Below are 25,224 nucleotides of genomic sequence, written 5' to 3' on the forward strand. Positions count from 1 at the left end.
AAAAATTGTTTAATTTTTTATCTATAGATTTTTTTATAGTTTTAATAATTCCTTGCACATGTATTTTTAAATATTGCAAGGAACATTTCCTAAAAATTTGTAGTAGTAATCTCAAAAACTACTGGGAATACTAGAAGATATTTTTTAGTGATTTCTAGTTACTAGCTGTTTTAGTTTTGCCTCCCATATGGAACCTATTGTTGCCTTTGACTTTGATCGGCTACATCTCAAAAGTTATTTTGAATTTTTAAAATAAGTAAAAAACAACTTCTAGCTTATAAAAAACTATACAAAACAAAATCACATTAAAACATAAAAAATAGTTTAACTCCCCTATGCCCCTAAATTTATTCTTACAGGGGGGTTACACTTTATCTAAATGATTAACTGAACTTTAACTAATAATTAATTCTAAAAAATGTTTTAACCCGCCTATGCCCCTAACTTTATTCTTACCTTACACGGATGTATACTTTTTAAAGATACTCTTTGAATGTAATAGATACACATTTTGAAAAATTTGTGCGTACCTTACACGGATGCGTACTTCTTAAAGACACCCTTTAAATATAAAACATATTTGTTTTAAAAATTTAGTGAGTACCTTACATGGATTTAATCCCCTGCCCTCAACTGTTATTTCCTTTTGCTTATTTAATGAAAGATTCAAAGTTATATAAATGTACAAAAACATGGAAGTGATTGGCTTTAACCCCCTATTACCCTTAAAAAAGTTCTTGTGGCAAATTAGATATCTGTTGTTCAAACAATGTTTTAGACCCAAAACAAAGTTCTAAAAACAATCAGAGGCCTAAGTTACCCTGTGAACTTTGTTTTATAGATTTAACCTGAACTTAATTAAAACTTACTATAACTGTAATTATTATAAGCTAATACTTCAAGAAATAAAACTTTATCTTAATGAATAGCTGACCTTTAACTAACCAAAAATTAACTCAAATTTTTCAAATCAAAAACTAAGTGTTTTTCACAAAAGGTATATAAAAAATTTTAATAAACTAACTATAATATGAAAAAAAATACCTGAATAAATAACTGACCTTTAACTTACCAAAAATTGACTCAACCTTTTTAATTTAAAAATTTATGTACATATTTTAAAAGTATTTACAAATAAAAAAAATAAAAGATTTTTTTAACAGGTTTACAAGTAAGAAAATATTATTTTTTAAATATTTTTATATTTTTATTTATTTTTATTTTTTTACTTATATACATATTTACATGAAAAAAGAAAAAAACATAAAGTAAAGAAAGTTGTTCTAAAGTGTGTGTGCATGGTAAATGTAAAAAGAAGAAAATAATTAATATGTTTTCCTCTAAAAGATTACTAAACTAAAAACAAGTATGCTTTAAGAAAGATATGTGTCTGTGTTGTAAATGTGGAGTGAAAATATTTCAAAATTAGAAAAAGAAATTGAGCTGATCATTATAAAGACCTATTTAAAACTCCAGTACATTTGTTGTTTTCTTGGTTTTTTAACTGGTTTCTAGCTGTAATTTTTTTGTCTGTTGATTGTACATAAGGTCTACTGTTTATGTATAAAAGGTGTTTTTTCCATGCTGTTTTAGAAGTCTTTGTTTTCCTGCATGTTGAAATTTTGTATATGTTGTTGTGGGTGGAGTAAAATGATAAAAAAGTGTGTTTAATTGTTGCTTAGAAAAATTAAATTTTGGGGCAGTATTTTTGGGTATCCTAAATTGTCCTTCATAATAAAAGGACTTTTTAATGTCTATGAACTGAATGTCTACAAGATTCATAATATTTTCAACTACTTCCAAAGGTTTTAAAGTGTATGTTCCTGTAATAGTCTTGATTTTAGCGTTTGCACTTTCTGCTGTATTATTTGTGAGTGGTTTTTTATTTGGGAGATTAAGTTTATATTTTGGAATTAATACAAGTTGATGTATTAAATCCAATTGTTTTTTTATATATGTTTTAAGCTACCAGTTAGTTTTAACAATTTTTATTGATTAAAAATAACTTTGAAGCTACAACCAATCAAAGTTAAAGAGTTCAATAGGTTTTTTTAAATGCAAACTCAAAATGCAAGTACAGAAGATAAAACTAAAAATCTATTTTATCCTTCTTATTTTGAGCAATTGTTATAAAAATTTCTCAGATTAACAATAATAAATTTTTAACAACTTGTAGGAAACAATTTTAATTACTAATTATAATAAAAAAAAACATTGTAATTAGAATTATGTTCATAGTTTTTTAACAGGTATATAATAATTTTTCCGGGTTGTAGAATGATGATTTATAAAATATCTCAACTTGAAGATGTTTTGCAATCTTACTTAAAATCAAGACACTAATGGCATTTACTAGTGAAACTAATTATGAGCATGATGCAAAAGTTTTTGACACATTTTTTTTTCATAATTTTTTGAAAACTTTTGTTTATAAGTATACTTTCTACAAGTTGTTGTAATATCTAAAAAAAAATCTGAAAAATTTTAGTAAATTGCTTTAAAATGGAGGAATAAAATACTTTTAGTGACCTTTTCTTTGAAATCTAAGAAAATTGGCCTTGGAAATAATATAAATTAAATCTTAATATATACTTGTTTGCCACTCTTTGTTATAAAATCTTCTGTGAGTAACCTTAACCTTCCCGGAATTTTTTCTTAAATCCAAAAATACTTTTAATAAACTGTTTAAAATTTTTCCTGAGATTTTTTTAAATATCTTAAAACTGCTTTGAGTTTCCCAGAGTTTTAAAAAATTAAAAATTTTGTTAGTTTCCCTGAGATTTTCTATTATTTGAAATTTCCTTGAGCTCATTAGTAAGTGGCAACCCTATATATATTTTATTACATACAAGCCAATATGAATTTGATAATTACCTAGGATGATGTTGCACCAATATCTAACTGAAATTATATTGTATCTGATGTATTCTTAACTATAATTTTTGGCTAAAAAGTTATACTTTATAAGTACATAAATTGAGTTATATATCATAAACTAATAAAATTTAAATATTTAATCGCTTTTATTAAACAATATGAAGCAATAAAATCATTTCAATTCTTTATATTGATTATGATATTGTAAAACAAAATTAATTGAATACTTTAGTTTATCATAAATAAATTTTATTCTCACTTTGTATTTAAAGCTTGTTTGATACAAAGTATTTTTCAGGCTAAACATAGTTAGCATAAAACATTGATTTTTAGCCTAAAATAATGGTTAGAAAGACATTATATTCGAAATAATTTCAGCTTGACATTGGTGCAACTTCATCCTAGGTAATTACTATGATTTTTTATACAAAAATAAGGACCCCACCAGTCATACCCTTATATTAGCAGTAAAAATAAATAATCCTAAGTTAAATTATTATTTAATATTTTTTTTCATCCTAGATATGTATTACACTTAAATTGTATACAAATTTCTGAAACTAGTAAGGTTTAATATTTGAGAACAGACCTTTGAATTTTAAACCAAGTGTTTTGCTAACTTGTAACATTTTGTGGTGCCAAAATAAGATAAATAGCATCAAAATTTACGGTTGAATAGTTTTATTTCTATGAAAAAAGATCAGCCAATCAGCGACACATGTGTAGAATATTCAGCCCCTACCCGTGTCGCTGATTGGCTGATCTATTTTCATAGAGATAAAACTATCCAACCGTAAATTTTGGTGCTATTTATCATATTTTGGAGCCACAAGTTGTTACAAGTTAGCAAAACACTTGGTTTAAAATTCAAAGGTCTGTTCTCAAATATTAAACCTTACTAGTTTCAGAAAATTGTATACAATATAACTGTAATACATATGGAGGATAACAAAAAATATTAAATAATAATTTAACTTAGGATTATTTACTTTTACTGCTAATATAAGGTAATGTGTGATGGGGTTCATTATTTTTGTATAAAAATTCATAGTAATTACCTAGGATGAAGTTGCACCAATTTCAAGCTGAAATTATATTGAATTAAATGTCGTTTTAACCATTATTTTAAGCTAAAAAATAATGTTTTATGCTAATTATGTTTAGCCTGAAATATACTTTGTTTTAAAAAAGATTTAAATACATAGTGAGAATAAAATTTATTTATGACAAACTAAAATATTCGATTGATTATGTTTTACAATATCATAATCAATATAAAAAATTGAAAAGATTTAATTGCTTATTGTTTAATAAAAGCAATTATATATTTAAGTTTTATTAATTTATCATATATAACTCAATTTATGTACTTATAAATATAAATTTTTAGCCAAAAATTATAGTTAAGATTACATCAAATACAATATAATTTCAGTTAGATATTGGTGCAACATCATACTAGATAATTATCAAATTCACATCGGCTTTTATGTAATAAAATATGTAGGATTGCCACACACTAATGAGCTCAGAGAAATTTCAAATATTAGAAAATCTCAGGGAAACACACAAAATTTTTAATTTTTTTAAACTCTGGGAAACTCAAAGCAGTTTTAATATTTTTAAGAAAACCTCAGGAATTTTTTTAAAATAGTTTATAAAAAGTATTTAAGGATTTGAAAAAAAACTCTGGGAAGGTTAAGGTTACTCACAGAAGATTTTATGTCTCAAAGAGTGGCAAACAAGTATATATTAGGATTTAATTTATATTATTTCTTGAAGTATTAGCTTATAATATTTACAGTTATAGTGACTTTTAATTAAGTTTAGGTTAAATCTAAAAAATAAAGTTCACAGGGTAACTTAGGCCTCTGATTGTTTTTATAACTTTGTTTTGGATCTAAAACATTGTTTGAACAACAGATATCTAATTTGCCACAAGAACTTTTTTTAAGGGTATAGGGGGTTAAAAGCCAATCACTTCTATGTTTTTTGTTTATTTATATAACTATGATTCTTCCATTAAAAAAGCATAACGAAATTACAATTGAGGCCAGGCGGTTACATCCATGTAAGATACTCACTAAATTTTTAAAACATTTATGTTTTATATTTAAAGGGTATGTTTAAGAAGTACACATCCGTGTATGGTACGCACAAATTTTTCAAAATATTTATCTATTACATTCAAAGAGTTACTTTAAGAAGTATGCAACCGTGTAAGGTAAGAATAAACTTAGGGGCATAGAATGGGGTTAAAACACTTTTTTTAGAAATAAATATTAGTTAAAGGTTAGTTAAAGGTCAGTTTTCATTAAGAAAAAGTGTAACCCCCCAGTAAAATAAATTTAGGGGCAGAGGGGGGTTAAAACACTTTTTTCGTAATGTGATCTTGTTTTGTATAGATTTTAATAAGCTACAAGTTGGCTTTTTACAGACTTTAAAAATTCAAAACAACTTTTGAGATATAGCCGGTCAAATTCGGAGGCAACAGTAGGCTCCATGTGGGAGGCACAACTAAAACAGCAAATAACTAGAATTCACTAAAGATATATCTCCTAGCATTTTCGAAATTACTATCACAAATTTTTAGGAAATGTTCCTTGCAAAATTTGAAAATACTGATGCAAGGAATTATTAAAATTATTAAGAATATATATATATAAAAAATAAAACATTTTTTTTTGTTTTTTTGTTATAAAATTTTTATTTTTTTTGCAAAGACTTTTCTAAACATTGCAAGGAACATTTCCTTTAAATTTGAGGTAGTTATTTCAAAAAAACCTAGGAGAAGGTATATTCTTAGTGATTTCTAGTTATTTGCTGTTTTAGTTGTGCCTCCCATAAAGAACCTATTGTTGCCTCCGACTTTGACCGGCTATTACTCAAAGATTGTTTTGAATTTAAAAAATATGTAAATAGCATCTTGTAGCTCAGTAAAAACTATATAAAATAAGATCACATTCTAAAAAAAGTGTTTTAACCCCCCTATGCCATTAAACTTATCCTTATCTTACACGGATGCGTACTTCTTAAAGATACTCTTTGAATGTAATAGATAAATAATAATTGGCTTTTTATTTTTTTTTTATAATTATATGTGGTTACTTACATAATTATATAAATAAATAAAAATATAGAAGTGGTGGGCTTTGAACCCTAACACAGGTGTTTCTGAGTTAAAATACACTGCCTTAACCACTCTTCCATGTTGCCTGTGGTATAATAGCACATTTTGCGTTAACAAATTTAAAAATTTTAACAATTTTTCAAAAGTTTTTGCATTGAAATTTATTCATAAATACTAATTTAATAAAAATATGATAACATATTCTAATTATGTACCTATTTTGTTAACATAACAAAACAACTAAATTAATATTTAATTAATCATTTTATTTAATCAAGTACAGTACTTGCTATTTAAAAAAATACAAAACAACAAAACAAAAATTATACGTAATACACACAACAAGTTAATACATAAAACAAACAAGATAATTGACTTACTTAAACTAAATAAAAGTGTTAGTTACTTTAATTTAAACTGTTATGCCTAAGTATAAGCTTAATATTTTGACCTACAATTAATAAAATCCTACGCCTATCCCTTACACTCATTTTGTTTCTAAACTATATAGATCTCATAAAGTTTACTCCTTTATTAAACTAACTCTTATTTATTTTTAGAGCTTTATTTTTCAATAATTTTAAAACTTTTCAACTAAACTTTTATGTTTATTTTCGCCAAAAAAAACTATTTAAAGTTTATATTAAAAACTTGCTTGAATATTTTTTTACTATTTTTTGTTTATATGTGAAGAAAATCTCGAATCAAGATGTTTTGTAAGCGTTTTAAGTTATTTTTTATTTAAAATTTTGTTTCTCTGAGTGTTTTCAATGAAAACAGCTTAAATACAAATGAAAAATATTGTTTTAAAGAACAAAGAATTAATAAAATTCATTACTAAACGGGTTATCAACCAATGAGAACTTAAAATAAAGTTTTTGATTGTATGAACCTTGACTTAATTCCTTTGGTAAACCTGTTTTGACCATATATTTAATATTCTATCATTTATGTATTGAAGGGTTATAAGTAGAATTCAAAATGTTTTTCAAAGTGTCTTGTCTCTTAAAACGTGAAATTTTATTTATACTTAATTTTTCTATAAACTTCTCATCAAACCATCTTTTAATAATATTTTGATATTTACATACAAAAAATTGATCTATATATGACGTTTAAACGACGTTTTATTGTTTGTTTTATATACTAAATGTACTAAATACCATTGTTTTTATTGAAACTGATTAAGTTATAACGTTTTTAGGTTTTCTTATTTTTTTCTGAGTTTTAACATAAAAATTTAATAACTATTGATTATTTTTATACCCAAAAGTACGTTTCTTTTAATTGTTTATTTTAAAACTTACGTAAATTTTGTTTTTTATAGGTAGTTATTAAAAAATTATTAATGTGGTTTATAAAAACACTAATTAAATAATTAAAAACTAACTGTTTTATGTTATATTAATTAAATTAGTTATTTTTTAAGTTAACTTAGTACATCTAAGTTTAAAATATTAGAGTTGTTTTAGATTTTTTGTTAACAATATGTTTGCTTTTATAATGTTATCGCATCATTTTGTCCCTGGTTTCGTAATAATTTAAAAAAATTTAAAAATTTTTATGCTCTTTAGCGCTACAAATTTTAAACAAATCAGCCACGCATTGGTGGAATATTCAGCAGTTGATTTATTACTTTATAGCTATTTATGGGAACTGTGAGTTTAAACATAAAGTTTTGTCCTAAAAACATGTTAGAACACTTAAGAAGACAAAGTTATTAATCGTTTTCGTTCTTAATATTTTTTTGCTTTAAATTGCTTTACAATAAGTTTCGTTTTAATAAATATCAAATAATTTAAAGTGAAACTTATGAAGTTGTAATTAATTAAAACTACAGTTTTGGCTTCACAGACTTTAATGTAATTGTTTTTGGTTAACTACTTGTTATTTTCTTGTGTATTTTCAAACTTGTTTAATCGACTTTCATAAAATATAAACAACTTTTTAATTCCTTAAATTCAAATCTTTTCTAAATTCAACAAGTATCATAAGGCTGAAACAGATTTAAATCAAAATCTTATTTGTACAAAGTGAGCTATTTCAAATAGAAAGTTTTTATCTGATTCAGATGCAGTTGATTTAATTTAAAACCGTAGAATCAATACATATTACTTTAAAACGAAGTCAGTAATCAAATATTTTAATATAAAATTAGTCAACACGTAATTTGTCATTTGAGATGCTTGTATGTGAAACTTTTTTTTTCCTTAAAATTTGAGTATATAGCATTTAAATCTTTTAATACTTTTACAATATTTTAAATACTCAAGATTATATTTAAGCAATTTTCTAGCTATGTAACAACACATTGAACAAGATATCAAAATCTATTGAAAAATTGTTTAAATTTAAAGAGAAGTTTTGAGTTAAAGTTTTTGTTCATCCAAGCGTTTAAGAGAAAGCTCGCAAGGTCACGTGTTTCACTGATGCAAGTTTGCTTTGCATTATACAGTCAGATATAAGTACTCATTAGTTAGAGAGGGGACTCATTCTAGACCACCTTTGCTGCTGCTAACATGGAGTTCAAATACACATTTGTATAATTTGTTGTTTATTTTAAAGTTGTTTTTTTAACATGTTTTTCTTATAAACATTATTTTGATTTTATTTGAAGTTTTTATATGTAATATTATTCATAGGTTTATTGAAGTATATATGTTTTAATTTTATTGTGTTTAAAGGTTATAAGTCCATTTAAAAAAAAAATTCAAAGATAAGTATTGATAATATAATTATTGTTTGCATTATTCTTTAATATAATATGTTCATTTATTTCATGTCTAGTGTTATGTATAATATACCTGAATTTTATTTGATATCAGATTTACTTGAGTTAATATTATTATTTGTTTATTGATGTTAAAAAAAAACTAGGGTTAAAGTACACTATACCCATACCTACAACTTTTTATGGGTTAAATCTACAATTTATGAATATTTTTAATGTTAACTGACTTTAGCTGTTGCTCAGGCTATATTATTGGCTAAAAAAATCAGCAACCATGTTGAAAATGTTTTATGGTTGTTTTATTTTGATAATATTAAATGAAAATTAAATTAGATATTAATTTTTTAATAACTTTTGTTTTGAATCAAACTTATTTTATACTGAATTTTTATTTTTCCTAATGTATTTAATTTACTAACATTTTTTAACTTTTCTCTAACAGTCACAGCTTAAAGTTAACATTTTATTCTGTATTTAAGCTTTAATCACAGTAAGTATTTGTAGATAATTTTTTTTGATATATTTTTAAAATTATAGTTAAAACCAAGCCTGCTCATGATACTTAAAGACTTTAATAAAACTCAGGCGAGTATAGTTTTGATGAAATATTTAGATTATTTAAGGATATTTGTAAGCTAAAATGTATTTCTCCTTTAAATAGCTGGTAACTTGTTACTATTTTAGTAAAAAGTGTTCTAGTTATAAATCTTTTATGAATAATAATATATAGTTATTTAGCCTCTATTTTCTACTTTTAAGATAATAGCATACTAAATTTTTTATCCACTGTTAAAGTAAAAAACTGGCTAATTTAAGACAATTATTTTAGTGAAACTTAGTCCAATGTAATATAGTTTCATTTTTTTCAGTTTGTTTGAGGTTATTTATAAGTCAAATTGTTTTTTGATGAAATATTAGAAATTGTTATACCGTATTAATAAAAATCAGACTAACTTAATCTAGTCTAAAACTTCTTGTTAAAATAATATGTAGAGCTATTTCAGCTATATTTATAACATGTAAACTATAAGCTAAAAAAGTTTTATAATTAACAAAAATAACTTAACCAACTCTAAAAAAATGGATGTCCTAATGAAACCAAGTCTAATTTAAACTAGTTGAAATTTTTTAGGTTAATTAAAAATTTCGTAAGCAAAACTTTATTTTTTCTTAAAATATGAGTTATAGATTTAGATATTCAGGAATTTTCAAAAAGTTGTAATTATAAAGCTTATTGATCAAACTGTTATGTTAAAGTTTTGATCTTTTTTTATCCATATTGCAGCTAATTTAAAAATCACCAAATATAATTAGTAAATTTAAACTATCTTAATAGGGACAAAAACTCAGTTTACTTAGGACTAAATTAGTTTTTTAAGGCATAAATAATTAATAAAAGAAATTAAAAACCCAGAGTATTAAAATTAAATATAAATAAATGATGATGTTATAAGAATTTGATATATTTTATTAAAAAATTTTGTAAATGTTCACTAAAACTTGTCATATTAGGCAAATATGACACATTTTTTTATATTTTACCACATTTTTAATATTTTACTGTAATTACAATATTTTGTATTTTTTTTATATTATACAATTTTTGGCTTTTTTCCTTAAAGAATATAAATATTATTCATTGCTGCAATAACTAATATTTTAAACGTCTAAATTTGAATTGTTTGAACCCTTATTATATAGTTTAAATTTGCAAGTTATACATTTGAATTTTTTGCCTTTTATGAATTAACTAAAATATATTACTTATAATTAGGGCTTCTAAAACAGTTTTGATTAAATTTCAAAAGGACCCTTATTATTTAGAAGAAAGTTTCTGAAGTTAAAAGGGCTAAAATGATATATTTTTAACAGAAGTTCCATTTAAACGTTAAGGTGTTTCTCCTAATATTTGCTGAATCAGCATTTTTTTAAACATTATGTTTTCTATTTATTCACTTATCTCTAAACCACTTTACCCAAAAGTTTAAAAGTTATCAAAAATTGAATTTTTAATTACTAAACAGAATAAGCCGTGAAACCAGCTTTTTTTGCCGGGTCAGCAAACATTAGGGGAAACACCACAACGTTTCAACAAGACTTATTGAAAGAAATTTATGACTTTGGTTTAAATTTATAAAAATGTGGAGGGAATTGAAACGCTAGAAAAACAGTAAATCTTTAATCAATTTAAATCAGTTTAAATGTAACCCTATAATTAAGTATTGTTTATACTTATGTTTATTTTTAACATAAACAGACACTAACGGGAGCTCAGGCTAAATTTTAAGTTACTAAATTTATCCACTATGTTTTAAAACTTTATTTTAAAATTTTTTAAAGAAATTTTTTTTAGATCAATAGGGCATAATGTTTTATTCAAAGTGTCGATATTTTGTTATGAAATATATCTCATATGATATAAAAGAAAATATATATTATTTTTAATAATCTTTTAAGTAATAGGTTTTTCTTTTTCATGATAAATAAGGTAAAATTATACTCCTATAAAAGTTTTATTTAAACCTTTTGTTTTGTTTAAAAAAACGTTTAAAGAGTTGTTTTGAAAAAAAAAATATAATAACTAAATCTAAGAATGTTTTATTTATTTTAGCATCTTAAAAAAATACTATAATTAAAAAAAAAGCTATCACTCCTCAAAAATGGATAGAGTTATGAATATTAAGAAAAGTAACTTAAATATATATGAAGGCAACGAAAAGTGTATGGAAAATATCGATGTATACAACTTCAAACAAGGTAAATTAGGAAATTGTGGTATGATATCTTCAATGTCAACATTGGCAATCAACAAAGGTCTATATAACAGAGTCGTGCCCAGAGGTCAGAACTTTTTCAGTAAGAATTCATCTAAAGTCGTGTTTAATCTTTATAAACTGGGAAAACTTTACCAAGTTAAGGTTGATAAAATGCTACCTACTGAAGAAAATGAATTGATATATAGCCGTAGTTCAAATGAAAATTTAGTAGGACCATTTCTAGAGAAAGCTCTTGTTCAACTGCATTTTGATGGAAACTATGAATTATCAGAAGGTGTTTGTCCAACTCTTGTTATGCAAAGTTTTGCAAATAGCTTTTTTGAAGATTTACATTTTTCGCCTAACGAAAAATACTCCAAATTAGAAGAAATTTTAAATCATTGTTCGAAAACTAAAACCCAAATGGTTGTAAGTTTTAAAGAGTCAGTATCAAAGTACAATCAAGTATCCTATCATTACTATAATTTACTTGAAGTAGAAAAAAATAATGAAGGTTTTGTAAAACTTTACGATCCTTACGGAGAAATTTTATCTATCCCGAAAAGTTGTTTTATTGACAGTAAACTCAACAACTTAAAAATATTTTATTTTGATAACAAGATTTTTGAAATACCGGAAATCAAAACTAAAGTAAGTTTTACTGGTAAATGGCCAATATTAAAAAGTACTGAAAATTTTCAATTTGTTTATTACAATTTGGTGATTAAAGAAGATGACACAAAAATTTTAATGAATATAAGCGTGAATCATAGTCTAAATTATATAGAACCAACGATTTTAATAATAACCGATAATGAAAGAATGAATGTTGCAGAGCATTCACTATGTGAATTTGAAGAAGATAACTGCGTCCGAGTTGTTCATAGAAAATCGTTAAGAGCAAATCTAAGAAGAGGAAAATACAAAATAGTAGTTGTTTTGTCGATATGGGACGAAATAAAAAGTTGTGAAGAAAGTAAAAAGTATTTGGAAAATGGAGGAAATAAGTTTCTTTTTAGATTTGCTGCTTCAAAACAATGTTTAGTTAAAAAATCTAGGAAGAAAAGGAATTGTAAAATTGATGAAGCACTGTTTGAATGTTTTGGAAAGAATGAAAGGTCAATTAGCTATAAAAGATTTATCATTTTTGTTTTAGTTGTTTTGTTGTGCTTGTACTTAACGTTTAAAATTTGTTTTCTTTGAAAAAGTTTTCTAATAAACTTTTTATGTTTACCAATATCTTAATATTAATAAATATATTAAGTAGACGTTAACTGTGAGTAAATTGTTAAAATTTGATTATAAACTACTTATTTTTAAATATTTAAAGAAGTTTTTGTTGAGAGTTTTCTTACTTAGTTCAGTACTGTGGTTTTAACGGTTAATAAAATATTTGCAACTAGAATAAAACTGTTATGTGTCTTTAAACTCTTAACTTAAATGTAGCCCGCTGACATAAAACATATTTTAATTGATTTTTCTCGGATATTTTTTGTAACTAGATTAATTTAATTTTACCTCCCTGTATAATAATTCGAAACCATATATGTATTTTAACTATTTAAGTTTAAAAATTAAAATAAAAAACTTTCTATAAACATTTTCTGTGATCAGATATTAACTTCCGTCTAACCATAGCAACTGGTGATTAAAATTAAATTTTTTAAATAACTTAGAACAAGTAGCTATCTAATAAATACTTATTAAACACATTAACTATGTGCAAAAGTATTTCACTGTGTAAAAAATTAATGCACATCAGAAACTAATACATTATTTTTGCATAATTTAGTAATTTTGTGTAACAGTGACTTGTACCTAAGGTTTTCTTATAGGCGTTTTATCACTATATATCATATTTGAGTGTGTAAAACAACATTAATATCAAATAAAAACAAGGAATATTGTATAATAGCCTTTAGTTTTTAGTTTTTACACTTTCTGAATAAAAAAAGTTTCTGCGCACTTTAAATTCAGTCTTACGCACAGAAGTACACACAAACGCTTAATTTTTAAACTTTTATTTCTTTACTAACTTTAATTAAGTAGAATCTAAGAATTTTTCCTCATTTTAGGTATATTTAAGTGCGTATAAACAAATTTAAACAAAATGAATATGTATCACTAGATACAATAGTTGTTGTTCATAACACAATTTTACTTTTGATTATAAATCTACAATGCACTTAAAAATAATGTCTATGCACACTATTGTACACTCATTTCACGTTTTTAACATTCACTTAACTAGGTTAAATGTAAGGTCAAGTAACTAGTTCTCTATTATGATCGTTTTTTCACTTTTATTTTATTAAGGTGTGTACAGAAACAAATCAAATAAATTGAGAAAATGACATAAAGTAAATAGTTTTTTTGGTTCAGAATACAATACTGATTTTTCTTTGATATTTTATTTGCATCCTAAGTTAATTTCTATACATACTAATATGCACAGATATTTATTCTATTTTAGTGGGTATTGTTGAGGAAATTATTTTTATCAAAATATCAAGAAATTATTAATTTTAGCGTTATATTTAAACGTCGTTTTACTTTTCATATCTTGTCTGCAAAGCGTATAATGCCCCCGATGAAAAAAATTACCACTTTTAGTACAAGTAAAACTAAAATTTTGAAAGCTGAGCTTATTTTATTTTAAACTAAAGCAAGTTTCAAGAATCCCCAAAATGCCAACTAAATGCTAAAATAAAAATCTTAATTTTGAAATATAATAAGTAGAAAAACAAGTTATTATCTTAGAAATATATAATCATTCTTGAAAAGTACTAATAGTTTTGTCTAGTATTTTAAAACAGTTAAATTTTTTTTTTATAAATTTTTTACTTACACTATTTGCAATTTTGGTTGTTCAAGCTAAATTAAAAAACTCAATTAAGTTTCTTAATCAGTAAAAACCTTTAGTTTTAACTGTTTCATCAACATACTGGTCTTTAACTTACATTAATAGTGATACAGGGTAGTCATGTTTCCTGAAAAACTTGAATTTTAAGTTTTTTACAAAAGCCTTAGAACTTAAAAAAGAACCTCTAAACATCTGAGAAGTTTTTTATAATAACCAGTGGCCTAACCACATTAAATCCTAATGAATTTAACAATATTTTAGATTAAAATCTTGATCATATAATGTTTAATTAAGTAAAATGAAGTTTGTTTTTAAACCTTATTTCTAAATAGAGTATTTCAAAAGTTTATACAGTTTTAGTGTACTTTTTTTATGTACTTATAGTAAAAACACACTAGTAATTCTACTGTTTTCATTTAACAATAAACAGTTAATTTTACAGTTTACTATTTAAAAAAACCTATAAGGAAATTTTTAAAAACCAAAGACCACCCTGTTTACACGTAATGCATTAAAGTTTACTTTTTACTGTAATGTATGCTCTTCTAGTAAAAAAAAAACATCAGTTCTTGCTTTTCCTTTAACAAATATTTTACAAATAGGCTGGCCTCTAAATTGGAGTCCTGGAAAAACCTGGAATTTGAGAAATTTAGGCAAAAAAATCTGGGAAAACCTAGAATTTTTAACAAAAGTCACTAAAAACCCTGAACTAAAAACCCATTTTAAGTATAAAAATTTTGAATTCACACAAAAAATCTATTATATATACACAAAAAAATTTCATCAATTTTTTATTTAAAAACATATTTAAAGTAGCTATACAGTATCTTTTTAAATATAGTTATACTGTTTATCACATTTTTTACCTTAAACTTAATTTTAAATTAAAATTAGACCCAGAAGCATGTACTTTCAAAAGCCTGGAAAAAAGTCGAAAACCTTGAAGAAGTTTCCAAAAAACTTGTGGCCAACATGTATTTTGAATTTTTTTAAAGTAAGGCTGACTCAGGATAATTTTGTGATTTTATTTACAAAAATTAGGATATTTTTAAAAATTGTTAAAAAATCTCGGGACATAATTTTTCTAGGTTTTCAATGAGAGTTAGTTGATCTAGTTTCAATATTTTATTATTTTTAATCAATTTTTTAAAGAACTATATTTTTATTAATGTTGAAAAATTAATTTTTTAAAGAATTTGAATCAACTCAGGATCACATTTTTTGGTTATTCAGGACTAATTTTTTTCACTCAAAGAGATTAAACAATCAACAAAGGTCTAGCAATAATACTATAACTGTCCGAAAATGAATAAAGAAATAAAGTCTAGTATTTAAAGATTAAATTTCTTACTGGCTCGTTTTTTAGTAAACTTACAAAGTTCTATTAATATATATATATATAAGTTTAGAAGATTTAGTACCCAAGTTATTGTTTACCAATGATTAAAGTTTAAAATTAAATTTATAACATAAACAAATGATTCAACTGTATGGACTGCAACCAATGGGTTGTTACAGATTTAAAAATTACTATGGTTTTTACTAGAATAATAGCACATAATCAAAACACAATTTTCAACAAAACAGTTCATTAAATATTTGGTAATGAAAATAATAACATAAAGTTGATAAATTACATAAAAAACAACTTTTTTCAAAAATAAAAAAACTGTAGTAGTTATAACTTATGGTTATAAACTTTGTTGGTAAATCTTCTACTAACATATTTTTTAATATTTAATAAAAGAATTTGTATAATAATAACAGTCACAGTAGTTTAATTTTTTCAATTGGCTCTAGTTAGTAGAACATCTTGAATTTAAAATTTTTTCACATTATAATTGATAAAAGTAAAAATGTATGTTATAACAACAAAATTAAAAGTGTACAAACTTGTAAAATATTTATTTATTTGAACACCCATGCTATATAATAATACCTATAACTAAAGTTATGAAAAAGTCTGAGGTAGTAAATAAAACTAAACTTGATTTAATAAACTTTTTGTTAAATTTTAAAGTAAGTTTATATGTGATGTAAAATATCAACTAAAGTAATTTTTCTAGATTAAATTTTGATAAAATTTGTAAAACATTTAAGCTTGATGATGAAGTTTTCATTAGAAAAAGTTTATTAAATAAAAAAAAATAATGTAAGTTCAAAGATAAGTCTGGATATCAATATCAAGCCGCTGGAATTGATCTACTAGTATTTTCACCTTTTTAAGTTTGTTCTATTTGTAGTACAAATTTTAAAGTTTTTTTATATTTTCGTTGTAAAGTTTGTAGGACAAATATTTAACTTTTATTTTTTATTTTTTTTGGAATGTTGTTATGTAAACTGTTTAGTTAATTTTGACCTGTTTATAGTTGTAATATTTGTAAATTATTTTGTAAAAAGTCTTAACTCAGATACAATCATTCAATAAACTAATATAGGTTAGATTTTCAGCGCTGAGCAGGGTTGCCACACACTCTGGATAACTCAAGATATTTAAAGTTTTTTGGAAATCTCAGGATAATGTAGGTTATTTTGAATTTGATTTTTGAGCTTGGGCTGATTCAGGATAATATTATACTTTTATAAGAAAATCAGGGTAGTTATAACATCTGAAAATATCAGGACAGTTCTTTTATAGATTGTGAATGAGTTATGGTTGATTTGGTGACATGACAATTATGCATTAGAGGCATTTTTGCATGAAGGGTCAAATGTGCACAAAGAGACTTTTGCAGAGAGTATAATATATAATAAATTGAAAAAACAGGAACAAATAAAAAAATTATTAAAAAACTAAAAAAAAGAAAAAAAGTTACTAACCAAGGGTAAGGGTTAGGGGTAACAGCAAAAGTAAAAAAAAAATCAGGTAAAAACTATTGAAAAAAAACTACAAAACAAAAATAAGTATACATTAATCAAAAATCTAAAATGAAGATAAGAAAGTTAGCAACTGAGGGGAAGGGTTAGGGGTAATAGTGATAGTGAAATTACAAAAAAAAACTAACAAAAATTTTTATAAAAAAAAAAACATTAGAATAAAATATTCAACCTGTGCTAAAGTGTCTTCATGCAAAAGTGACCCCTTGTGCAAAAATATCTTTGTGCAAAATTGAACCTTTGTGCATGTCTGACACTTTACCAGATGATTAAGGCCATAGGGTGGGGGTAGAAGCCATTTTTTGACCAAAAATAACATATAGACTTATATTATAGTAAATTTCATAATCTTTCAGATGCTTTTTTAGATTTTTAAAATATTAAGTAACTTTTTTTTATGACCGGTTATATAAAGGGCTGTCTTTATAAAGGGTATATAAAGGGTAACTTTAAAGCCGTTTTTCTCGAGATTTTAAAAACGGGCTTTAAAATCTATCTTCTCCTTCATTTTTCAAGCAATCTTCTTCAAATTTTCAGGAAATGTTCCTTACATTATGAGAAAAAAACCTTATTTGTGAATTTTAATAATTGTCTAAAATAAAATTTTTATGACAAAAAAAAAAGTGATTTTTTATCAAAAAAATTTTTTTTTTTCAAAAAAAAGGTATTTTTACTTGAAATTTTTTAAAGTCACAAATAACATTTTTTTGTTATTCTATAAAGAATAGACTGTGAAAGTTTGAAGAAGATTGCTTAAAAAATGAAGGAGAAGATAGATTTTGAATGCATTAGTCTTTTTTCGCTGTTTTAGTTTTTCCTTCCCCATAAGGAACCTGTTATGCGGCCCGACTTTGGCCGGTCATATCTCAAAAACTAATTCGAATTTTTAAAAACGGTAAAAAGCAACTTGAAGCTTAGTAAAAACTCTATAAAATAAGATCAACTTGTAAAAAACATGGCCTATCCCCCCTATGGCCTTAAGCTTCAACATTATGTTATATTATAGCTACTTTGTTTAAAAACTTAATTTTTATTAACTTGTAAAAAGAAAAAATCAGGATGACTCAGGACAGATTGCTCAAAGAGTGGCAACCCTGTTTGAGTAATTTTATAAAAGAAAATGTTTTTTACTTTATTTATGATAAGCAAGTAGTATAAAATATTTCATATTGTAAAAATTACAATCTTAAAAGCACTTATCAAAATAAAAGCACTTACATTTGATTTCTTTAACATGAGAAGTTTTGTGTTTTGTTAAACATTGTTGTATTTTGTTAAAATTCTGCTGTATTATTTCTAAAAAATTACTGTCTTTAAGTAATATATGGTATATACTTGTTTATATATATATTTTGGTGTGTATAACAAGCAAGTGCTTTTTATATTTAAAATTCATACTACATTTTAGTTTTAAATGTCATAATTGCATTCAAATATTTATAAAAGCTTAAACACTTAATACATTTTTAGATAATTTTATATACCTAGTATTAAGTTGAAGTTCTATGAAGTATTTGTAAACAAACAATTCTAAATAAATACCACCAAGCATATTTGTGTAAAACTTAAACAGTATTAAAAACTATCCATAAATTAAAACAAATAAAATTCTAAACTAAATGTCAAAAGTTTTTAAACTCTACAAGACATAATAAATTTTCATTCATTGATATAAATCCTAATTATAAAACTATATGTAAGCTTTTTAAAACATCAGCTTTTACTATGTTCAAATATTTACTCATTGCTCTGTAAATATGTTTGTGACGACACGTGTTTATTTTTGTAAATTTTATCTTGAATATTTGTTTTTTAACTGTTTGAGGATTGAAATTTAAATAGATTGTATCTAATATATTTGTATGTAATGTTATTCAAGTTTTAAAAACAGCCACTAAGCTGTAAACAGTCAATTTAAAATGTTTTAAAATTATATTAAACTACAAATGCTTTTCAAAAGTTTATTTGTTAAACAAATTTTAAAAGAAGTTAGGTACCTTTTAAGTTATGATGTTTTTTAATTTTTTTAAGTATAACATAAAAAGTTTTCTGAGATAATGACTGATTTATAATAAATTAACAACTTTTTATTCAAATTTTGATGTACTCAAATTCATAATAAAACCAGATGTACTTAAAATCAGTTTAAAATTAGACAAGTTTTGTTAAAATTATATTTAAATCATATATTTCAATAACTTTTTAATCTTAAATTTTAAATTATAGTAAGATTGTACTCATTTCTATATTTTATAGTAATTAACAAATTTTTTTAAAGATAAAATTTTTGCTATTTCAATCAAAATATCACAAAAACTAAATAAACACATTACAAAGTACAAGTTAAGTTCTGATAAATTGTTTTAAATAATGTTATAAGTTTAAAACTGGTCACCCAATAAAAATAAGTGTTATTTTATCTGTGTTTTAAAAGATTAGTAAGTTTGAAGAAAGTTAAACTATTATGAAATATGTATAAAACATATAAATTGAATTTTGTAACTGTGTTTCCTAAAAAAAATTGTGTTTGTTAGTATTGGTATAATATAATTAGTAGTTTATAAACTCGTTAAGTTGTTTACATTGCATTGGATTTAGTTATAAAAAATTAACAAGCTTAAAAATTAAAACTTTTATAATTTTCAGATTGTTTTTATGTAGAAAATTTAACACAACCAATAAAACTTTAATTATTAAAATATGTAAATTAAGCTCGAAAATATCTAATCTTTTGTGTTTGCTCTTCTTTTTTTACAAATATTTACTCAGTGCACTGTAAAGCTTTTTGTGACGTCATGTGTATTTTTTGTAAAGTTTTTGTGAAACAATTTGTACTTTTTCACATGTTTTCTTTAAGTATGGTTGACTAAAGTAAATCTGCTTGTATCCATTGATACGTGCCTAACTTTAAAAACAGCTAAAAAGTTGTTAATAACACTGAATATAAATTATAATGGTGTACAGTTTTTTAATTCTAAAACTGGTTTTAAGGTGATACTAAATAAAAATATAATATTTTTCATTTTAATTGTAAACCAGTTATAAGACTCATGTTACTAGTTTTAAATTATTATTAGTATCATGCATAAGCTTTTAATTGTATTAAAAAAATGTATCTTCACTTATACATATATTTAAAAGTATTATACAAGATCTAAGCATTATGCTTATTATTCACAATTAATTCTAAAAATTTCACAATTTTTATAATCAAAAATTTATGTAAGTCTTTGGTAAAGGTCTGTCGTAACAATATTTTATAATCATATGTAATAAACACTACATTTTTTTATTGTTCATTATAATTTTGTTAATATCATCAAATTTTTGTGAGAGTTTATATGTTACAAAAATTGTTAGTCTTATTGTTTTATTTAGCTAATGTTACATATTTAGTTTGTAACTCTTTGATATCCTTTTACTAGAAATACCAGTTTTAAAAATTGTTAAAGTAGAGGTTTGTGATAATATATTTAAATTACTTAAAATTAGCTTTTTCTTATGTAATATTTTGTTCAGACCAACATAATCAAATTATGTTGTTTAGTATTTAATTTTGTATATCGTCTATATGTAAAAGTTTATTAATTTATGTACTGCTAAAGTTTTGGGAAAAACCTGAAATTGTAAAAGAAAGTATACTTGATTTACTATAATGTTGTTAAAATAAAATATCAACTAAAGTATTTTGTCTAGGCAAAATTTTGATAAAACATATAAAACATGACGTTAAATTGACAAAAGAAGTTTATCAAATGAAAGAAACAATATGAATTTGAAGATGAGTCTGTGATGCTGAATATCAAGCTGGAATTTATCCACTGGTATTTTCACCTTTTCAAGTTTGTTACATTTGTTGTACAAGTTTTAAAGTTTTTATATTTTGTTCATATTTTTTGTTGTAATGTAGACTGTTTATTTTTTATTACCTGTTTATAGTTGTAATATTTGCAAACTATTTTGTATACATTCTTTACTCAGATACTCTCATTCAATTAACTAAGATTTTCTAGCTATGAGCAGGGTTGCAACACACTTAAGATAACTCAGGATATTTATTTTTTTTTGGAAATCTCAGGATGGCTCAGGACAATGCAGGATATTTTTAATTTGTTTTTTAAGCTTGAGCTGATTCAGGATAGTATTATATTTTTATAAGAAAATCATGGTAATTATAATATTTCTGAAAATATCAGGACAGTTTTTTCTAGATTGTGAATGAGTTATTGTTGGTTTGGTGACATGACAATTACGCATTGGAGACATTTTTGCAGAGAGTAAAAAAAATATATATATAAAATGAAATAAAAAATAAGAAGAAATTAATAAAAAACTAGAAAAAAGAAAAGTTTTGAGGGTATGGGTAAGGGATAACAGTGGTTGTAAATTTGAAAATAAAGTAAAAACTGTTAAAAAAAATAAAAAAGATAAATAAATAATAAATTATTGAAAAATCATAATTTATCAATCCAGGGTAAGGGTTAGGGGTAATACTTATTGTGAAATATATAAGAAAAAAACAAAATCAACCTGTGCAAAAGTGTCTTCATGAAAAAGTGACCCCTTGAGCAAAAGTTTCTTTGTGCATATCTGACACTAAACCAGTAGATTTAGCTTCAATATTCTCTTATATTATAGCAATTTTGTTTAAAAATTTAATTTTTATTAACTTTGTAAAAATAAAAAATCAGGATGACTCAGGACAGTTAATTTTGCTCAAAGAGTGGCAACCTGTTTGAGTAGTTTTTATAAAAAAAAACAAAAAAACTTTTATATTTAACTTATGATAAGCAACTAATGTAAAATATTTCATATTGTAAAAATTACAATCTTAAAAAGCACTTATCAAAATAAAAGCACTTACATTGGATTTTTTTTAACATGAGAAGTTTTGTTTTTTGTTAAACATTGTTGCATTTTGTAAAAATTCTGCATTTTTTTTTTCTGAAAAACTACTGTCTTTAAGTAATATATGGTATATATTTGCTTTTGTTTATTTTTTGGTATGTATAACAAGCAAGTGTTTTTTATAGTTTGAACAATTACTACAGTTTGGTTAAATGTCATAATTGCATTCAAATATTTATAAAAGCTTAAACACTTGATACATTTTTAGATAATTTTATATACCTAGTATCAAGTTGAAGTTCTATGAAGTATTTGTAAACAAACAATTCAGAATAATTACCACCAAGCATATTTGTGTAAAACTTAAACATTATTAAAAACTATCCATAAATTAAAACAAATAAAATTCTAAACTTAATGTCAAAACTGTTTAAACTCTACAAAACATAATAAAATTCATTTCATTGATATAAATCCTAATTATAAAATTATGTGTTAGCTTTTTAAAACTTCAGTTTATATTTTTGTTCAAATATTTACTCATTCCGCTGTAAACATGTTTGTGACATCATATGTTTATTTTTTTGTAAAATTTACGAGAATATTTTGTATCTATTTAGCTGTTTAAGAATTTAATTATAATTAGATTGTATCAAATCTATTTTTAGGTAATGTTATTCAAATTTTAAAATCAGCTACTAAGCTGTTAATAGTCGATTTAAAATTTTTTAAAATTATATTAAAATACAAATGCTTTTCAAAAGTTTATTTGTTAAACAAATTTAAAAAGAAGTTAGGTACATTTAAGTTGTGATTTTTTTTTTAACTTTTTCTAGTATAAAATAAAAACTTTCCTGAGATAACGACTAATTTACTATAAATTAACAACTTTTTATTCAAATTTTGATGTACTCAAATTCATTATAAAATCAGATGTACTTAAAATCAGTTTAAAATTAAATAAGTTTTGCTAAAGTTATATTTAAATCATATATTTCAATCATTTTTTAATCATAAATTTAAAGTTATAGTAACACTGTACTCATTTTTTAATACTTAATTTTCTTAAGTATTTAATATATTTTTTTAAAAGATAAAAAATTTTCCATACCAATTAAAATATTACAAATACTAAATAAATATATTACAAAGTACAAGTAAAGTTCTGATAAAATATTATAAGTAAGTTTATAAGTTTCAAACTAGTCACTTAATAAAACTAAGTATTATTTTATACAGTATCTGTGTTTAAAAAATATTAGTAAGTTTGAAGGAAGCTTTACTAAAATAAAGTATGTATAAAACTGATATTTTGTATTTGTAGTTTTTTGTTATATGCATAAACAAATATATAATCTGAAATTACAAAACAAAAAATATATATAAATTGGCCATCTATTGCTTTTAATTCTCAAATAAAAATGTTGTAATTGTGTTTGTTAAAAAATGTGACTTGTTAGTATTGGAATTTATAATTATTAAATTTATAACTTGTATAAGTTGTTTACACTGCATTGTATTTAATTATAAAAAATAAACAAACTTAAATATTAACACTTAAACACCTTTCAGCTTTTTGTTGTAGAAAATTAAACATAACCAATAGAGGATTTTTATTAAATCACGTAAATTATGCTCGAAAATGTCAAATTTTTGTGTTTGCTCTTTTTTGAAAAAATATTTGCTCAGCGCTCTGTAAAGCTTTTTGTGACGTCATGTGTTTATTTTGTTGTAAAATTTTTGTGAAATAATTTCTACTTTTTCACATGTTTTTTTTTAGTATGGTTGATTATAGCAAATCTGCTTGAATCCAATGATACGTGCCTAACTTTAAAAACAGCTAAAAGTTGTTAATAACACCAAATAAATATTGTGATACTGTGCTCACTTTTCAAGATCGTTTTTATAGATAAAATTCTATCAATAAACACACTGATTCTTACAAATCATAGTGTGTCTATTGATAGAATTTTGAAAAGAACTAAACTGTTGTTAATAACACTAAAATTAAGTTTTTATTTTGTAAACTTTTATAAATTCTGAAAAAATTGTAAAACTTGTAGTAATACTAAACATAGATATCAATATGATACTTTATTTATTTAGTTTGTAAAAAAGCTATCAAGCTATTAATATTAACTAGTTTCAAGTTATTATTAGTACTATTCTAAAACTTTTAATTGCAATAAAATAAATTATATCTTTAATAATACATCTACTAAAGTTTTGTATAAGATATAAGCATAATGTTTATTATTATTCTAAAGTTTTCATAATTTTTTACTAAAATTTTTTAATTAAGTCTTTGTTAAAGGTTAGTAGATAACAATATGTTATAATTACATATAAAAATACCTTAGTTTTTTTTGTTATTCATCAAATTTTTGTATATTACCATAAAATTTTTATGCTAAATTAAGATATTACAAAAATTTGTTTGTGTTATTATTCTATTTAGCTAATGTTATTACATTTGAGATTGTAACTGTTTGATAATACACTTAGCTTATTTATTATTAACCTTTCTTATATTTTTGAAATTATTTTTTTTTAAATCATTAAAGTCAAACTATAATGTTTTGTAACATGTTTATTTTGGTATATTGTTTCTATGTTGAATTTATATAGTTATTTTGCTGTAGGACAAAAAATTGATAAGTTATTTATCAAAGACATTTTGATGTGAACCAAATGTAAAAAATTATTATTTGTTCAAATTAAAATGATTTTACTATTTATATTTATTTATAAATTATGACAAAATTAAACAATTTAGTTTACTAAGCTACTGTTATTAAAGACATTAAGTTTTGTATACTTAAAACAATAGTTTATTAAAAACAAATACTTTTTTATGTATCAAATATGTAAATTAAAAAAATCATTAACAGCTGCACTTAAAAGTAATTAATGACGTCACAATTAAAAAATTCATCGAATTTCTTTTCGGAAATCAATTGCAAGTTAGTGAAATTTAATTTTAAATTAACTTACTCAGAAAGAAGAAAATAAACAATTAATTTTAAGCCCATTTTGATGGCGCAAACTATATTTTTATAAGCTTAATTTGTTTGTTTGTATTTTGTCTTTTATAATTAAGTTATTTGCAATACTATAGTTTAATTTAACCATAAAAAAAATT

This window comes from Thalia democratica, chromosome 1 (assembly GCF_965202585.1).
Source record: "Thalia democratica chromosome 1, ktThaDemo2.hap1.1, whole genome shotgun sequence".
In the NCBI taxonomy this organism is placed as follows: domain Eukaryota; kingdom Metazoa; phylum Chordata; class Thaliacea; order Salpida; family Salpidae; genus Thalia; species Thalia democratica.